This window comes from Pseudopodoces humilis, chromosome 5 (genome assembly GCF_049639895.1).
Source record: "Pseudopodoces humilis isolate 2021_Gansu_Grassland_sample_001 chromosome 5, ASM4963989v1, whole genome shotgun sequence".
Taxonomy (NCBI): Eukaryota; Metazoa; Chordata; class Aves; order Passeriformes; family Paridae; genus Pseudopodoces; species Pseudopodoces humilis.
In genome coordinates, this window is record NC_142204.1 from 53455998 (window position 1) to 53476255 (window position 20258).

The following is a 20258-nucleotide window of genomic DNA, read 5'->3' on the forward strand; positions in this document are numbered from 1 at the left end:
ATAGGCACATTTTGGATGTTATGTTTCTAAACACTTGCCTGCTCTCACTAAGGTAGCATGAACTATTATTGGTCTTTCTGACTATTATGGTAAAATAATTTTGAAAATTGAAAGGTGCTTTGGGGGTTTTGAGTTCGCTTTTACTTCAGAAGATCTCAGACAGGTTAATGGGGAGGTTTCTGCAGGTTGTCCATGTAAAAAAGGTTCATGCACATTTAATATCTTTTCTCAGAAGCCTGCAGTGATGATTTTAGGTTCTGATTTCTTTCATGAATACTTGAATTTATCAACTAAAGACAACACATTTACTCTCTTTGTAGCTCTTTTCATGCCCTTGGCTATTAAGGTATAGGAAGGATGTGTTGTAGTGATCCAAATTCAGATCCAATTTTAAGCTGTTTTGTCAACATTTCTGTTGTCTTCTGTGTAAGTATTCTTACTACCATGTAAGCATTCATGCTAAATCTTCTTCTATGCATGGACTGGGAAGGAATTCTCTTTCCTACTTTGCAAACATGCATATTTTTGCTTTTTCTCTAAAAAGGCAGAGAGGACTTGTTGAATACTTCTCCCCAAAGATCTGAATGGCCAGTTCCTTAAAAATCGTTTTGTGGCCCAAGCATTTTTGTGCTCCCTCAGAACACATCACTAGCTCAGATAAAAACCTGACCTGAGTAGATATGAGCCAGGAATGTATCACCAAAGATTGGAGCCTAAATAATCAGAACACATTGAGGGCTTTCACTTTTTTCTTTCTTGGTTTTTCTAATAAATATCAATTTACCCTGATGTCCTTCATTACTTCTAGATTAGCCAAACCTTCTTAAACTACATAATTACTAGCAAATAGTGTGTGTCATATCAATTGATACATGAATAAACACATGTAAATTCAAACAAACGAGAGTCTTCACAAACCTCACATATAAAATGTTCTGGCATGAAATATTTTTGTAATAGCATTTCATCCTGTTTTTTTTATTTCCTGCTCAAGGAAGATTCTCCATATTCCAAATACAGCAGGCCCAGATTTGTTATTGATTTTGTTTCACTTTCAACTTTGGACCCAAGCTGTTTAAACAGATTACTCCCTGCTTTTATCTGAGTCAACTTCCTCATGCCTTCATCAAAGCAAAAGAGATTATTTGACTTTCTGTCTCATAACACAGCATTACAAGAGAGTCATATGTTAAGTGACAGTGATGGATTCTGTATTAGGAAATGGCCATTCTGTCTGCATGTAAGTCTCTTGTAATAGTTCCCCATCAAAGACAAAAAAAAACAACAAAAAAAAACCCTCATTTTTATTTATTTGTAGTCTATTTATTAGTATTCATTACAGTTGTATTTACTCGTAACTGAAGCTAGTACATTTCAGAACTAGATTAGGTGTGAGTGTTTGAACTGGAATAACAATGTGTAGGCATAATATGTTTCTATCCTGGCACTGGTCCTGTACTTCACTTTCTTACTCCTAGGCACACAGTAGTAGTGAACTGACTAATACCTGGCAATAGAAGGACACTTTCTCTTCAGACTGACTTGCAGTGTGGTTTTGAAGTTTAATGGTAACTAGCACCAACCCAAGCTTTCAGTACAATTATGTTTCCTGGTGGGATCAGAACTTCTTATCCTTTGTGTCTTATTTATAATACATTTAAGATGGAGATAGCAAGTTGAATAGGTAGTCAATTGACTAAATCTGTGGAAAATACTTGAAAGACTACGCTGGGAACATACAGAACTCTGTCTACATTTACCTTTCAATTGTCTCTGCAGGAACAGTTGGGTTATAGTTGTAGAATAGGGGTTCCCTCAGAAGGCAAATCGATATGGACAACAGCAAGAGCTTCGGAGATACATAGCATCATCAGGGATTGCAGTGTTAACTGCATGTGCATCTCTTTCTCTGTGCTCTCTTGGGCTTGTGCTCCAGGCTGAAGAGGTGAAGTGATAAAATACCACTGTAGGTTCTAAAGAGAGTTTTTCCTATAGAGGAACAGTAGATATTTCCTACCTTTATGTAAACTGTGGTAAAAGGACTTCAAATGACATCTCCCAGTCAAGGAGATGACTGTCCCTTGACAGTCTCAAGGCTTGGCTGAGCAGGCAGGGAAACTCTTCCAGGGCTTTCATGCAGGAGGCACATGACTTGTGAGCCATGCAGATCTGTTAACTCCATGATATGGCCAGGCTTCACATTGTGTCTTTCTGAACAAACAGTACCTTACACAGAGACCTCAGTGTCATCAGCCTGAAAAGAGCAGCAGTGCAGGTGGATCTTGTGCTGCCTGCACTAAACCCCAGAAGCCCACCACAAATTTATCATCCAAATGTGAGTCAAGGATTCCTCCCTGTCCTGGGAGGCCTGGATGCCTTGGACTGGACCCAAGTGAAGGAGGGAAGTGCACAGTAACAGGAGCTGCAGTAAACTCAAGAATGTACAGAAATAAAGCATACTCACGTGTTTTATTTTTTCAGGTTAGCCACTTGAAAAGAGTGGCTGCAAGTGATCAAGGCACTTGAATCTACTGAGGGAGTGTTTCTGATATGGCTCAAAATGGAATACTGACTGGTTGTATTTCTGTAGGAAAATCAGTCCAAGCCTGAAATCGCTATACTACTGAAAGATCATGTGCCTCAGCATTTGCTTAGGCTGTGTATAATCTAACATACGGACACACTGCAGTCTTATTGGCAACCTGCAGTAGCTCTAGATATACTTCTGTACAAAAATGGAGCAGCAGAATTTTAGTAGTAGTTATTGACACCTATACATAAATGATGATAATTACTTTTCATAATTATGCATCTCACAGGCAAGATTCGTAATAAAAAGTGATAATACTAGAATTAGAATATCAGTACTGACATTGAATTGCTTTTTCTGATAGTGGTCAATAAACAAGTTAGGAAGTAGCTAACATTTTTGCTGGCCAAATTACATCTGGTTAAGTTAATCACAATTGGCATGTGTTTATCCTCCATAGCATCTCTTTGCTGAAAGTTTTGTGTATATACTGAGAATGAGATATAAATGGACCTGAAGGTATTTTATGTTAGTATCAAGGATTTATATATTTTTGTGATTTTCACCTATACCATGTAATGGTATATAAAAAAGAATAGCAGATGTGATTATAATGATCTGAACAGACTCACTCTTAATGAAATACAGCTACCTTCCCATTTTTTTGTCAAAGCCTTTCTCTAATATGAATGCCTAGAATCTTATTAAAAATCTGATCTCATTAGGTACACCATCAGTATTAAAACAGTGTATCCTAAATCTCAGTCATTTAGAAATGATCTGCACATGAAAAGATTAAATGAGGGCGTCACCAATTAGTATAAATGTCTTAGTGGAACAGAAAGTGACTTCAAAGAATTTGATAATATATTTGGGTTTTCTGATTTTTTTTCTCATTTTTTTTCTGAAGTACTACCAATACTTTAAACTTTTTTGCATCATACTGGAATATTTGAAGCTTCTTTATCACTTTGGTGTGCAAACCAAATCTAAGGGGAAGAATTGAAACATTTAAAATTATTTTAAAACAATCTCTTTTTAGTTTTTCAAGATGGAGTGATTGACAACTTAATGTAAAGTCTTAAGCTGCTTTTGGTATTCTGCCACACCAGTTTGTTCTTACTTATGCAGTGGGATAGAGTTTGATTTCAGCATTTAATCCTTTTACCCACTCTATGGTACACTACAAGCCTTTCTATGAAAATACTGTGATTGTGTTTGTATTTCTGTAGGAAATTCTCATTTCTGAGCACCTTTGCTAGTTGGTTTTGCTCATATCACAATCAAATGGTATCAGGTGGTGCTACAGAGTCCAGTAAAACTTGAATTCCCAAATTCCATCAAACTGGTAAAAATCTGAAGCCTCAAGTCCTTCACAGAAGGCTCCCTCCATCATGTGAGAAACATTCCAGCCTCAGGATGCTTTAGTCCAAGGCAGGTTATCTTGGAGGAGCTGGCATTTCCAGTTTCCAGTCCTCCTCCTTTGGGGTGTGCAACATCTGGCAACCAAAAAATGTTTTACTAAAAAGTAGCATTAGAATAGAGTCACATGCTGTGTCAGGAACAGCTTGGAAAGAAAACAAGTATTGTATCCTCTTGTGTGCAACATCCCTGTGCTGTGGCCTGGTTTTCCTACTAAAAGATGCAGCATGATTTTAAATTTGGATTATTTTGGTGGTTTTTGTTGTTTGTTTTTGGGGTTTTTTTATGCAGTGATTCTTAGTTTCCACAGAAATTTAAGTAATCTGAGGCTTGTTTTGGCCACTCTGCAAAGGACACTGCATAATTCAGACATAAACCTTTCTTACGAGGGTACTGCATAGTGAAGGTATCTGTCAATTCCTTATCGCTGCTAAACCTGTTTCTGTTTTCTGCTAGAGTAGGGAGCAGGGAAAGAGCAGTACATTAGAGCAAATGGTATATTTTTGTAATACCATGTGTATAAATATTGGTGCAGTGGTAGTAGTTTCCATATTAAGTGCCAGCAAAAGTTTTTTGAAATCTGCTTCAGAGCTCTAGGTCCAAAAATGCAGGGTAAGGCAAAAAGGTGAATAAGGCATTTAAATGGTGAGGGTTTAAGTGGGGAATTGAAGGGGAGTGGGGAGGGGCTCATGTATTGCTGTGGGAGCAGGAAAGGGCCCAGATGTACTTTAAAAAAAAACATTTAAAGGCAAAAGGCTTTTTTTCCATCTCAAACTGTATCAAATTCCTCCCTCCCTTAGCATTTGTAAATCTTCCAGTATTTTTAGAAATTATTGTTTTATGAAAAATGTAACTATAGATAATGTGTATATAAGATAAATTTACACAAAATTATGTCATTTTCAAAGCTAGGATAAAAGCCATTACTGCAGTATGAAAACACTTTTCTATCTCCTCTAATAATGTTTTCCACATCTTTCCATTTGAAAAAGAAGTGAAATGTGTCAGCATGAGAAAGCTGTTCATACTGGTTCCCAGCTGTGGATATGTCAGTGGAGATAAATTCATGTCCTCAAATATTACCCTTTCCTGAGTACCAATTTGCATACACCTTAAATTGCACTTTGACAAAACTAAAGCTTTCTAAGGTGCTCATCTGCTCCCTCAGCAAGGTTTTGAGGTTTCACGGTGTTTGTACAAGGAGGTTCAAGGCCTATGTGACTGAATAAAAGTAGCCCAGCTGCTGTAAATGGCAGCTTTTCTTTACCTTTCTTTTGGAGGAGAGGAGGTCAGGGATATACACTTATTTTCTTTGTTAGTGCAGATTTTCCGTGCCCTTCCAGCCCTGCTCCTGTCTGCTGGCCAGCTGGGTTTAGTGGCTGGTGGCTGAGGAGCAGAGTCTGCCTCTCTGAGCAGAATTTGCCTTTCTGATCAGACTGGTCAGTGCACTTTGCAGGAACCTTCCAAAGATAGAGATCTAGCTGTTGTCCTTGAGTCGCTTTTTTATAATATGTACCATATCTAAGTAGGCTTTCATTCAGCTTGGTGTCCAGGGGTGAATTAAATGTCCTTTCTATCAGATTTACTTATCCCTCGGCTCAGAAAACTGGGATGATTTTCCTGCCTCTTCCCTCAAACCATCATGTTCAAGGTTTCGTGTAGAGTTTAAATGACACATTTTTGTGCAGGTATATTTTCTAGAAAGGGGAAAAAAACTCCAAGAGTTCTTTCTTTATTTATTAAATTCCTGTCACCCTAAAAGCTGCTTTTGCAGACAAACTCTTTTGCATGTTTGCTTTTGTAAGAGATACATTTATATGAATGTGCACTTTCTTGGTGACTTCCACAAGGTAGGAGGACCCTCTGTGCTTTTGCATCACGTACTGTACCTTGCTGAAATTACCTCTGGGTTATTGTAATGCCAGTTTTCCATTAACTAACGGTCTATAAAAAAAAATTTAAATTAAATGCCTTTGGGAATAGTAAATGACAAACTTCTTGGAATGTGAGCCTTGCAGCCCAATCTCCCAAAAGAAGCGCCTGCAATCTGGCTTTATAGCTGATACACAGCTCGTTGGCAGACAAAAACCTTGCTAGGATTTCAGTTTACAGCCTATGATACATAGGATTCTTTCTTCCTTGTAATGCTTTAAACTGAAATTGAATTTTAAATTAACTTGACACTGTGCTGTTTTCAAGTCAGATAAATAACTGTGTTCCTTTTCCCTTTTCCATAATATATTTGATATCTTACTATAAAGGCTTTTCCTGAATTGATATTAAAATTATACATTTGTCTGTCCTGACTTTCCTTAGGAGAAAAAAGTGAATCATAACTATGTAGCTGTAAGAAGTATTGTTTTCACTTTGACAATTATATAGTTTCATAGTTTAGGAATTTGCCAGTTTTATTTCTGCTGCTCACTGTAACAGCTTGTGGTTTATTTCTGCCTTTTCTCACAAAGCTTTGATCAAAGAGTGGCCTTCAGAATTATGTTCTTCGAGCTTTCATGCATGTAGGCTCATTTACTTTCATTTACTTCATCAGAAGACCCCATTCTTCGCTTCAGGACCCCGTCTATACCTTCACAATGTTAATGAAACAATGTATCGACATTGTTTTGGAGTGATTGTTTTTTTAATGTGCTTTTGAGCTTTTGCAGTTTATTAAGCTGTTAGACCTGCACGGTGCATGTATAAATGCTTGTAAAACACACCAGGTAGTTACAGTCCGGTCAGTGGTATCTTAATCTGACACCTGGTAGCATAAATGTTTGTTATGCTTGATAGACAATGCCACCAGGAAGAATATTATAGGAGAGTTGCCTTAAAAAAAGGTAGATTGATTCAAAGTATTTTACAGAGAATTAGATAAATGCCCACGTTTCTGAATGTGCTGTGTAGTAGAGGAAGAACATTTACAGTGGAACTGCTTGTGGTTTGTTTTTGCTTTCCCTGATTCTCACACACTTAATTGAACAAACCTTTCTCTTCAAACTGTATCTCAGAAAGCTTACACTGAAGGACATACAGTGGCAGAATTTACAATGTTAGCATGCTGAGCAAAATATATTTCTTCTGTTCCTGGTAAAAATATGCCTAACACTATGGGTTCCTATGTGTAACTTAAAATAAGGTATTGAAGTGCATCCCTCCCTCCCTTTTTCCCTCAGGAAAGCATTCTCCAAACAGCTCCCACTTTGTACCTTCTGGCTTTCAGCAAGGCATTAGCATTCCAGAAAGAGTTTCACCAGCCCCTAGGCTTTAACAGTGGTTAGGACAGGCAGAAGGAAAAGCTACCAAACACTTTCCCTCTTAGGCTTGGGTCTTGACTTGTAACATAGGGCTTTTGGGAGTGTATTAAAGAGCACTGCTTTCCTTGCCGGCTCTTTCCCCATTCCCTTGTTTTCCAATACCAGTATGACAAAAATCCTTTGTTTTTTTTTTAATAACCAAGCACAGTAAATAAATACTTGGAATATTTCATATTTCTGAATGCATTAACAAAGGAGAAAAAACACACCTCTGCCTTAAACAGGACAAGAAGTTATGCAGACCTCCCCAACTCAGACAGAAATTCTCCTAGGGGAAGGAATGCCACATGATATTGGAAAGTTATCATTTTCTCAAATAAGAGTGAAATACCAGGGCCTAAATTTGGCTGCTTTTCACTGTTTTATAGTCCAGTCATCTCTTCTCTCTGCCCACCTCAAGCCCCACACTTCCCCCAGGTATTCAAATGGAAAAGCTTTCTTTCCAAGGTATTTGCACAAAGAAGGCATTCGGCAGCAGAGAAGATTTCTTCCAAAAGCACCTTAGTGTGCTATGATCCTTCCCTGGAGCTTGGCTGGACGTGCTGAGAAAGGGCTCTTGCTCCATACCCTGTGCAGTCACAGTCCTTTGGGTGGACACTGTCACTGCACATTCTGGGCCATGTGCCTGAGCGTACCGAGGCATATTTGTTTGAGTCTCTGCCAGAATATATGCCAAAGAGATTATGTTTCATATTTCATCCCAGGGAGAAGAGAGCCTAAATGGGTTTATCATGGAGTTTTCATACACTCTGTCATTTCTCCCTTCTTTATAGTTCATTGCTAGACTTCTAATTTTTCCCGACAGCAGTGCACACCCCTGCAGCTGGCCCTGCATAATGACTCCCTCCTCCTAGACTGACAAGAGTGGATGCATAAATCTACTGCCATCAGGGTGCCTCCTTTAGCAGACACTGCCCCCTCTCCCCCCTAGAAAAAGATCTGTCCCCTCCCCAGCACTCTCATTTACCACCTACTACTGTTCCCTGCTGAGCCAAGATGCTGCCTGTGACCGTTATCCTGCCTATGCTAAACATCAGGAAATGGCTCTTTTTGGACAAAAATACTTCTTTTTTTTTTTTTTTTCTCCTAATGATAACTATTAGTGAAAATTGGAGTGCCTTTGGCAATTGTATTTGATGCAAATATTACAACATACAACAACAAGCTCCTGTGAAAGGCAAGGGTGGACTGATTATTTTAATTAGGAGCTGGAGGGTGAGAATGACTGTCAGGAGCAAGAATTTTGACCAAAATATTGGTCTTTAGGAGGTCTTAAGTTAGAGATCCCCGTGTTCTCTGAGGCCCTGTATTAACTCAAAAGGGTTGCTTTGAACTATTGAGTAAGGGCAGAAATGTCAAATCCAGGGCTTCCCAGCTGCTGAACTCATCAAGCACATTGACAGTTTATAAATCAGACAGGACTTGTGGACCCTTTACAAAGTATTGTTTGAAAATCTCTTCCTTGGCCCTCCATCCTTAGCTGTAGCAGTGGAATATTGCAGCTGGCTTAAAATCAACTAATTACTAGTTTAAAAGGCAGCAATCTCCGTTTCTGTTCTGAAAAGAAGGCACGAGGTGAATGTGCAGTGTACGGCAAGAGCTTCATCATTCTTTGCCAGCAGCGAAGGTATAGGTAAAGGTCATCCCCTTTCATCTTCCAGGAGTCTAATCCACAAAATACTAGATTTCTCCAATAGGTATTTGGTGTTAGCAACATGCTGATAGTCTGATATTCATAGTTGCTTTTAAAGTTAAATTATTATTTTTCCTCGGCTACAAGTATTTGGCAGTTTTCTCTGACACTGTCCTTACGATGATTCATACTGCAGTTATTTTGAAGAGATGGATAAACTACAGTTGTTTATATACAAACACAATATGGCATTAGCTGCCAGAAAAGAATCTCACTAATATTTGACTTGTCAGGTTGCCTCATGTTTCGTGTTTTGGCTAAGAGAGAGCAAGCTTAAAATTAATTGAGAAGAATTTCTTTCTTTCTGAGTGTGTTCAAAGCTAGTGGTATTTTCTCCTCTGTAAATGTTGGCAATTGATTATAAAATGTCAGAGGTGTTAGCAGTGTCAGCGACCTTCATCTATACAGCTGGAATAATAGGCAAGACTTGCTTTAGGATACCCTGCAGTTGCTGACAGGTTTTGTTGCATCTGCAGCCAACTCTGTATCATTAACGAGGGAAAAAGGGTGGATGAGGGAGTGTGGATTGTAAATGTGAGAGTGCTCACTCCACTAAATTTACTTGAAAAACGATCATTTTTTGTGTCCAATGCCATTTTGTACTCTTCATGATTTTCTAATTAGGCCTGGAGGGCTGTGGATCGAGGCTTTGATATGAGCAGTGTCGACTGTCCTCTTTCCAGAGAAGAGAACAAAGCTTCCTCACTGTGCTGCTGGATGCTAACTGATGAACTGGTTTTTCTTCCTTGCCTTGGTTACTGCATATAATTAGGAATCTCACTCTTGTGACTTCATGTACAGAACTGCATCCTTTCAGTAGACCTGCCTGCCAGCTGCCCGTCATGCACAGCTATTCCCAGGATCCTTAAATTTGACTTTGCATGTCAACTGTTCCTGTTTAAACAATGAGCTTTGAAGCAAACTGTGTGCCTGCTGAAGAAAAAGCTCTTCATGTCTAACAACAGTCTCTTTTAGACTCTGTTTGAGGCTAAGGCTCAACTTTAAAAGTGGTCATAGTGTTAATTTGAAATAATTTTATTAGAAAAGAGAAATACCTGAGTTTCTTGAAAAATGAAAGAATATGTATCCACTTGCTGGGTAGACCCATGTGAGTGGTTTTCTGAGGGGATTACCCTTTCTTGTCTCAGTGTTCCCTTGCAGCAGAAGCAGTGATAGAGTCTGATGTTGCTGGGGTTGAGAGAGAAGGCATTTGCAGTTCTTGGAGAAGGGTAAGGGAGAAGACAGCGATGACAGAAGTGTCAGAACAACAGGAATAAGGTTCAGTTAGATTTGAGGAGAAATTTCCAACCCTGTATGGCATTCCTTCACCTTAATGATGGGAAAACTCTGTTATCCAATATCTTGTCTTTATGGTATTTTAGGACTGGAATTCCTGTACTTCATTCCCTGGATATTTTATCTATTAAATAAGGTCTCTATTCCTCTCCAGTGAGAGCAGGTACACAGAAAAACAAAAACAGATCTTGCTGCATTGCACAAGGATGTTTTTTTTTGTTTGGTATCCATCAAGAAGCACACATGCTTAAGAATTTTTGGGGAAAAAAGCCTCAGAATGTTTACCTTCCAAGAAACTGTTTGAAAAGTTTTACTGTGGAGTAAACCTGTAGGCCAGCTGAAGGGTTTGATGCACGGACATGATGGAGGTGGCTGGAAAGTGGCTGTGATGTCCTGTGATGATCCACAGGAGATGTGGGCTTGTGGTGGCCTTGGGCCACCCTCTCTGTGCCAAATATGAAATAACACCACTGTCTTTCACCCCAGTTCCTTCTTTAGTGTTACCTAGTGGGGGGCTTAGGTTGCATTCTCTTAGTTTTCTTACCAGGCTAGTTTAACCTTAATGCTTTTCAGATCCTTTCAGTTTGTGACATGTGACAAGGTTCTTCTGATAATTTTGGATTGAAATAACTTTTAAGGAGTTTTTGTATCTAAAATGCATATAGATTTAGACTGTTGCAAGGTTCCTCGCTGGAGAAGATGCATACAGTAAAAGGGGCGGCAAACATGAAAAAAAGGGTTAGCTATGTTTCTGAAAAGTACAAATTAGCCTTTGTTCCCTTTGTAAAAAATAATGGGATAACTGGTTTGGAAGGGGCCACCAGAGGTCATGTAGTCCTACAGCTCAAATCAGGGCCAGTAAGATCAGCTAGCTCAGAACATATAAAGTACTTAGCAGTTGACTCTACATAGCTCAAAACTTAAGAATATGGTCATAAGTTTCTCAGGATTTTTGAAACAAACAAACAAACAAAAAATTGTAATATGTCTCCTTTATCTTTGTCTTTCAGAAGTAAAAAAAAATAAAATAGGGAGACTCAAGCTTTCCTAGTTCTTTACTATGCATTTCCTTTTATTTTTAGATGGACATAAAAATTTAATCAGGCTAAGCCTTACTTTCCATACTCAATTATTCCCCAGAAAGTTTAAATAAGTATAGATGTAGGCATTTCAAGAATATGCCCCTAGAAGCTAATTTCTGAAGCAAAGGGAAACTGGAAGGTGACATTGCTTTTGAAAATTGAGCCTTAATAAAGGGCTTCATTTAGTCATCCATCCTTGAAAATGGATGGTGAAATACGTAAGGGTTGAGAGGGAAAGGGAAAAAACAGAGATACAAGAGAATGATAGCAGATGAAAGTACAAGGTAATTTAAGGCCTTGGTTAATGTCCCTGTTTGAAATCAGTCCTGGCTGGTTTGGTCACCCAAAAAACTGGCAGCTCAAAAAAAGATTCTTACCACACAGTGTTCTTGCCATAGTCTGGGCTTTAGCAGGTTTGTTATGAGGCTGCTGGTATAATCTAGAAAAGTGATTTCTCCAAGGGAAAGTTAGGATGCTCTCTAGATAGCCTTCTAGTGCCTTGCATGTCCCCAAGGTATCTTGAGAGGGCACCTGAGGTGGCGAAGAGCAGAGAACCATGCTTGTCAATAATGGCAGCTGCAATGAGCTTACCCTGCTATGAGGTGTGTTGGGTCTGCAGCAGTCAGGCAGTGTGAGCATCCCTCGCGGTGCCTGGGCTGTGGAATGTGCCGCTCCTGCACTGAGCTGAGCTCCTGTCTTCTTGTTCTAGGTGCGAAGAGTGAGTGGGACAGCCCAGGGCTCGGTTCTGGGGCTCAGCCAGAACCCCCAGGAGCACAGCTGAGCAAGAGTAAGCACTGACACTGCCTTGTCTCTCTTGAAGTCCCAGAAGAAGTGGATTCTTGTTTCCCAAGCTGTGGTGTGCACACGGATTTTTCATATGAATTTTCTGGTTTCAGGTAAGCTAGTTTTTTCCTTCTTCTTTAATACAATAGAGTTTTCTAAGTGCAAAATTATATTCTGGTTTTCTAGACAAATTTGTTGCTATTTATCAAGACTTTGAAACATTGCTGGAGCATTTAATAAGTGTTTATTACTACTAATGGAGATAAAACTTTTAGGAGTCAGTCTTGCAAGAGGCATTAAAAATTAGCAAAGGAAAAAAAAAGTAAGAGTAGCTTGGCAGAGGTTCTGTATTCATAAACCTATTTATAGATGGTGTGCTGGGTAGAGGAGCAGGTTTGTGCCTCTGCCAGCAACATGCTGCAGCCTACTGCTGTGCTTGTGCTTGCCCTAATTTTGCACTTACATTCTGAGTCTCCCAGGGGATGCTGAGCAGCTGTGTGGCTGACCTGAATCTCGAAGGTGTGTGGGTTTGACTGTGACTCTGAGGATGATTGGAGAGATTTGATCAACTCCTTTTCCAGGACTTGTTCACATTGATTACTGTGTGTTGGCTTGGCAGGGTTCTCAGAAACCAGCACGTGAAACCTTCTTTATTCTCAAGTGGCCAAAGAGATCTGAAGCAAGATTGATAGAGGGGTCGCATGGTTCCCGGTCTGTTCTTCAGCTGCAGAGTGGTTTAAATCCATTTTGGCGGCTTTCTTAGTGTTTGTGATGCTCCTGGAGGCGGTACCACTGAGAGCTCTGGTTCCAGCCTGGCACAAGCCTGGAGGGGAAGGAGAGAGGCTGGGATCCTGTGTGTCACCTTCCTCACAGTTGCCAGTAATAATTGTCCACAGACTGAACTTTTTGGAAGATAGCACAGCCCTTCCAGCAAGGGAAGCACGTGTCTCCTGCCCGGCATCAAAGAAAAAGGAAACAGTGGGAGGGGAAAACAAAATTTAGGAAGAGCCAAGTTAAGGAAAAAAGTGTAATCTAGTGTTTAACATCTGGCCTAATGCCAGTTTGGGAGGGGTTTTGTTTAGTCTTTTTTGTAGTTTTTTGTTTTGTTTTGGGTTTTTTGGGAGGAGGGGTGTTGTTTGATAGTTTTGGATGCTTCTGTGTTTTAAGTTTTATTTAAAAACTTAAAAACAAATGGGGAAAGGAAGAATCAAAATGCAGTTTTCCATGCATGTGTGCTGCAGAATGAATAAAAGTGAAAACAGCTGTTCTAAACTAAAAATGTACATTCTGCATTCACACACTCATTTATGTACCTAAAATCATGATTTTTCGAGATGTAGGAAAAAGCATGAAATCACAGAGAAATAGTCACTATTTAAGCTTATTTAGAAATGCACATCAGGCAAGATGAGTATCACTGAGGAACAAAGGTGGGTCCTGTGGGGGATGCAAAAGTAAGAAGTGGTCTCACTGAAAGCAAGTAATTGCAGAGTAATTTTGCTGTGGAATTTTAAACCAATTATGTGAATAACAGAGCACATATGTTCTGAAAGTAGTCAGAAGTGGTTTTTGTGGGTATAGCTAGCATGGTTTCAGAAAGCCTCTGCCTGGCCAGGGTTAGTGCTCCCACAGCTGAGATAACGTGAGTGCTCGAGTGTTTGGCTGTACATCATTGCCTTGCTGAAAGTCAGCCTTTCTCAATCTGCCTCTCCCATGGTAAATCTTCCAAAAAATGTACAAAGGTGTGTCTGATAATACCTAGTGCCTCAGCTTGTTTCTATGTCTGACTGGAAAGTCTGGTGTTCGAAAGGTGCTTGATCTTATATTTTGCAATTATTAAACATTTTGATAAGCTGCATCAAACTACATCAAATTTTACTGAAATTACTGCAAATTTCACATAACAGGACAGATTAAAGGTGCTATTTCAAGAAGCCTTCACTAATCTAGTTGTTTCATGAGCTCTGTTCTTTTGAAACAGAGATTTGCATCCTTTTGCTTTTTAATAAAACGAGACAAGTACTAAAAATCCACTATCAGCAGTTTGGCTGGAGCAGCAAGGCATGTGGCTTATTGCTCTCCAGAACATGGAGGATATTAAATGTGGATATTAATTTTCTTCTTTCCTCCATCACAAGGATGACAGAAATGTTCACACAAAAAGGGGAAAGCAGTTTATGGGATTCTTCAGCATTCCCTTTGGTAGTATGCAATCGGGAATTTTGATGCCTAGTGGATATGAAGTGTTTCCTAATGTTAAATATATGTAAATAAGTATAATTCATGTTGGTTGGGTTGGGGGGTTTTTTTGGGTTTGTTTTTTTTTTTTCTTTTACAACCATTAAAGCACCTACATGGTAGAGCACTTGACAAGTGAAGCAAAAACTGTGAGATCTCTGCTAAACTTTCTTTTGTTTCTAGGAGGTTTCAACAAACCTCCTTAATCTTTGAAGTTTTCTCTTTAAATGGGTGGCCAGTGTAAGGATTTCTGCAAATTCATTTCATGTGAAGGTTTTGTCTCTGAAGTTGTTCAAGTAAGCATAGCTGCAAATCTGATTCACTTGTGTGGCACTGAACTTCACATGTAAATCGTGCTTCTAGTAAGTCAGTATTGTGCTAGGAGGTGCTAATGGCTGCCATCAATCAGGGCTGGAAAAAGTTGTTCTCCTCTTCTCCCCCAGACTAAATGAGACAGCAATTAAATGCCCTTTTGTTGTGTGATAGCTGAGACAATGGAAATCAATGTCCAAAGCACAAAGCAGAGTGGCAAGTCTTAACTATAAACTAAGCCATGTGTCCCAAGGGATTGGCATGTTGATTTGCTTACAGCTGAGAGGGTATATGAAAGGAATAACTGGGGAGTGTAGGCAGCAGGAGAAGCAGTAATGCTCCTTGGACCGAAGCCAGAAGGGAATATTTGCTGGGAGACTTCTCAGTCGGGCTGTGCTGCCATGATTTTGCCTCCATGCAACCCAAGCTCTGCCCACAGTACAAACTTGATCTGTAATAGGCCCTGGTATAAGATCATCATCAGAAAATATGATACCATGCTTATTTGTGGTATGTTTTTTATGCTGGCCACTCGAGAACGGACAGTATCTGATCTGGTGAGAAGCTTACTAAAGTAAACTTCACCTTTCAGCTTTTTTGAAAGTGCTTCAGCTGGGAAGATGAGCTTACACTCCAACAGTGCTGTTATTGCAGTGGTTTAGATCCCTGGAATAGCATTTGCTACATCCTGAGAACAATATTCCCACCCCTCTAAATGCACTTTGTTCCCAAGTGCTTGATAGGTGCAAAACTTACTCTTGCATTTCTCCTAAATAAAATTGCCCTGTAAGGAATCCCAGTTTGCTCATCCATTTCTTGTAGGTGCAAACAATGCCTCGAGACTCTTAAACCACGAGATACTCGTTAACTATTGTCCAGAGGACATGAAATCACTTAGGTGGCTGAATGTGTTTTGCCTGTCTTCTTCCCTCCAGACCTGCTCCAAAGCTCATTATGTCAATGGGACACTTCCTTTTGACTCCAACTCACAATTCTGCCTTGGCTTTATTGCCTGCTGAAAGGGCCTTGAGTTACACAGGACTGCTTTGTCTCTAATCTGTGTGGGGTTTTTGTTTTTGTTGGGGGTGGTTTTTTCTGCTTTTGTGCAAAATTGTAAATGCATTGAGAACAACAAGCCATTGCATTTACTAATGGCAGAGCACTCTGCTGTCATGCAGCTCATATGCTGTTGGCAGAGACTGTAGCTATATGATGCTTTGCAGCAGCTGGGTTCAACTGAGAGAAAGCCTTTTGCAAGTTTAAGGCTTGGAAGAAAAGTTTCACTAAAAAATTATAATTTTTCTTGTGCCTAAAAAGTGTTGCACACAGATGACCAGAGTCATCAGAAATAAAACTAGATTTTGATCAAAAGAAAGTTTATCTGCTTGGAGAGCTCTGTATTGTATTTTTTTCTGTGGTGTGCTGGATCTGTTACAGCTCTTTTGAGCGCTTGAACAAAAGAAAACAAGACTACCTGTATTAAGAGGTTCACAGAAATCAACAGGCATTAGGAATGGACTCATACAAAACCTGTTAGTTGGTGTTCCTTGTCCTTATTGCCCCGTGATAAGATGCAGTCTTTTCCTTGTGTGCCCATCAGGGAGGCACTTTTCAAACTCACATTCTACTGCACTCACATTTATTCTTTGGCGGTATTGACAGTTTCTGTGAGAGACACACTTCACAATCCCACTGTCTTCATTCGTATCAATTCAGGCGTCCCCCTTTGTTGACTCTGGTTTTAGCCATAACTTGAACCTCACTTCTACATTAGGTTCTCTATTAAAGTAAAACTGAGAGCCAAGGTACTAGGAGAGACTCATTTTGGGTACAGCAACACACTGACACATTATATATTGTTTTATATTTAATTATTATGCGTGCAGTTTTGAATAATCACAATTAGGCTTTTTTAAGCATCTCCCTCTATATTGCAAGCCTTCAGCAGTTCAATAAAGCAGAGTCATTGACTTGTATTTGATGTGTCCATTACCTCCTGCAAATGCTTTGGAATACAATGGAATAGCATGCAGACTTCAGAGCTGTCATGACAGGTATTAAGAATGTGTCAAATCCCAGTGATGACTGATAACATATCTGTCATTTGTGATGGGATTATTAGGAAGAGGAAAGCCACTAGGAGAAAGATACTCCAGAAAAGAAGGGGGGAGTGGGGGGGGAAGACAAAAAGAGAGAGGATTTACTGTTCTTTAGGGCTGCCTGGTATAATTAAGCCTTGTCTAGTCCATAAACAAATCTATTAACTTTCTGTATGGTTTGGCAGCTTATGCACTTCAACGCTGCTGCAGTAATTCCATGGAATTTATGTTTCTCTTTGGTGGATAGTTGCACTATAGGTATTGTGGCTGTGAAGAGGATTCTTGACCCACCTGTACATGGAAACAGCTATTGCAAGAGTACTGTATTTTTTGTCTTCTAATCAAAAGTTTAACAGAGTACCATAGAAGAAAGAATTCAGAGGTCACATAAAATATTTTTTGCATGGAAAATTATGTAGAACCAAGAAAAGAGAACAGTCTGCCAGCGCCATTTGATTTGTGTCCTCGGTTAGCAAAAGAAGGACTGTTGGGGTTTTTTTTTAAGACTGAATGTGTGTCCTCTGTGAGTGTGGAAAGAAGGCTGAGCTTCATCTCACTTGTAAAACTGGGTTCTGCTGAATGAGTCCAGTGTGCCTAGTACACAGACATTTTAAGGTGTTTCAGGCTGAGCCATAAACACATCCAAGATCTACAAGCAGTTAAACATTAAGACAAAGGAAGCATCTTGTCCAGCTGCCTTCTGGTATTCAGGCAATGCCAGAACAGAGTTGATCTGAGTTTCTTGCTGTTAGCATCTTTTTGGTGCAGAAGTATCCCCAGGAGCAGCTAAACAGTTATCAGATATGGCCCCTACACACAGAGAGATCAATTTTGAAAGCAGAGATGGAGAGAGACTTCTGTGAAGACCAAACTGTAGCTGTTGTGTCACAAAGTGAACAATATTTGATTGATGTTTGAGTGATCATTGGTATGGGAGAGAAATACAGTGACCTAGCCAAAAGCCAAATGCTCTCGGGTAGTTTTAGACCCCATTCCTCACAGTCACCACCAGCAAATCAGCTGACCTACACTGCCCATATCTGCCTGGTCACACAGCACAGGCAGGCCACCTGCTCCAGATGAGCCCTCTGCTCTCCTGCAGTGGTGTGAACTGCCCTCTGGGGCGAGGTGACTGCACAGCGCTGTGGGGTGAGTGGCCAGCCCCCTGTCCCTGCTGAGCTTGTGGCAGTGGCTGCATGGGCCTGAGGGCTGAGCAGCAGGGCGAGCAGGGATGGTCCCACCGTGTGTGCTGGCAGCAGGATGCCATGTGTGCTCCATGGGGAAGAGCAGGCACTGGGGCCGTTGCAGCACGCCCATGGGCTCACGCCCTTGCTTGCCTCATGGAAACTCACTCACCTGCCCAGGCCCTCAGGAAAGACCTTTTATTTTTCCCATCTCTAAGTGCGCATTCACCCCACCCACAGAGGCTGGCTGAACAAAGATCGAAGTGCAACCTGAAGCAAGGACACCAGCTTTTAAAAGTGATGTATTGCAGCTTAATTAATTTCCCAAGGTAGAAGGTAATTCTCTCAAGGTCCTCATGGCAAGCATCCCAAAACAGTGGTTGGGGAACCCAAAGCTGTTTTAGCTTAAGGGATGTTAAAGGAGTCTTGATTTTTTTTTTTTTTTTCCCTCCAGAAGCTGAACTCAGCATTTCTTCACAGTACCTTGAATTGTACACCCAGAAACCATTAATCATACTCTAAAATCTTGGCTTCAACTTCCCCCTTTAATATGTAGGTGATTACCATACCGTTTGTTAACATGTCTAGCTGGCTGACAGTACTTCTGTTCATACAACTTAAATTTGGTTTTGAAAGAGGAAGGACTGTGGAGAATGGTGCTGCAGTGGAGAGCCTTCCTCCACCAGTCTGAGGTTTGATTTTGGCCCCAAGCAGATGCCACACAGACATTGATATTTATTGATATATATTGGTGAAGGGCAGTCCATGGTGCCTAACTTTCCTCTTCAGTGGCAGCCCTTTAGTGAGGACACTGGTGCAAATAGGGACTGCTGGCAACGTTCACTTTTTTTTTTTTTTTTTTACCCCACAGTGTTCTCATTGTCTTTTATATACTCCCATATTTAATAGATTTACATTCTGAATGGTTTTTCTGTCCCAAGAAAGGACTACAGTAAACTGTAGATGAGCAGATGAGCTTGGAATATTCCCTGAAGAAAGCTCTTCCTTCCCTACAGTGCCTCTCCTTTCCCCAGTTCACTATATTTTGTCAGTTTAAGAGAAGAAATGGAAAAACTTGTCTGGGAGCTATTGAAGAAGTTGAGTTAAGACTCGGTATTTTTGGTTTGTTTTTTTTTTTTCATTTTGCTGCACGTTAAGTGTCCTGAGATAACACAGAAAATTAAGAGGTTGAGGGAGTCACCCCCAAAGATCATTGAACTTTGAATAAAATTCCTTTGAGTGTACAAGATCAACAGTGCCCTGCATGGTCTCAGTGTGCCCAGTATTACATATGCTCACACTTATTTACAGTTCAGTTCTGGATTTATTTTTTTATTTAGTGGTTGGATTAGAACCATGCTTTGAAAACCAAACCAAATCATGACTACTATCCAATTTAAATAAAAAAGAATATGTTTAACCTGAAAAGAAAAAAACAGCTTCACGAAGACAGACCTTTGTTACTCTAACTCTTGAGCTCATTGAACATTTGAATGAAAACTGATTTCCATGTTTGTTTGGACAAAGTAAAACTTAAAAAAATTAAAGATATGAGCAGTGCTTGGTGGTTGCTCTTTGGGAGAGGGGATCTGGAAAGCAAAATATGGCAAAATTACTTTTTGCTGATAATAAACAAGTCTAATAGGAGATCTCTGTTTCAAAAATATGTAATTGCTGACGTGAGGATGTTGGAATATATTTAGTGCTGATAAAGAAAATAAACATTCATTGGAGTTTTGCTAATCTTGGACAAAAACACATGTTAAGCTCTGGTTGCTCTGCTCTGGATGATAGCATTACAGTGCGTATCAGGAAGATTTCTTTCACCTCTGAGTTTCCACCTTTAAGAGTTTTATACTGTATTTAGAGGTGAGGGAATGAGAGAGAGTTTTGGTTATAAGGAAAATACACAAGGGTCTTTGATAAGACTTTTAAGGTGGTGTTCGCAAATTGAAATGTTGCAGCTAAGCTTAGGTAAAGCTAAAAAGATTGTACTAATTTTAATTGGTTGGTGTATATGCCATTCTGCCAGTCCCATCTCAGTCCATCTGTAGTTTCCTGTCAACTGGCACCTCCCTGGTTAACTGGTAAATGATGGAAAGTGGTTCTGTGAGCAATTCTGCCAGCTCCTCAGGGGATCCCTTGGGTGGATCCCATCCAGCCCCAATGGATTTGTGTGTGTGTAAGTGGTGTAGCAGGTCAGTGACCATTTCCTCCTGGATTGCAGAGGCTTCATTCTGCTCATCATCCCTGTCCCTGAGCTCCAGGGTTTGGGTACCCAGAGAACAGCTGGTCTTACTGTTAA

The 20258-nt window shown here is 40.0% G+C and overlaps 1 protein-coding gene across 6 annotated transcripts in view; it reads left to right on the forward strand.

The window, feature by feature from the left end:
* PLXNB2 (plexin B2) overlaps positions 1-20258 on the forward strand; it is a 249058-nt gene that overhangs the window by 67181 nt on the left and 161619 nt on the right. For all 6 annotated transcript variants that reach the window (XM_088054880.1, XM_014248934.2, XM_014248930.2 and 3 more), the window contains one exon: positions 12047-12233. The gene's annotated coding sequence lies outside the window, so the exon portion shown is untranslated. The remainder of the gene's footprint in view (positions 1-12046; positions 12234-20258) is intronic.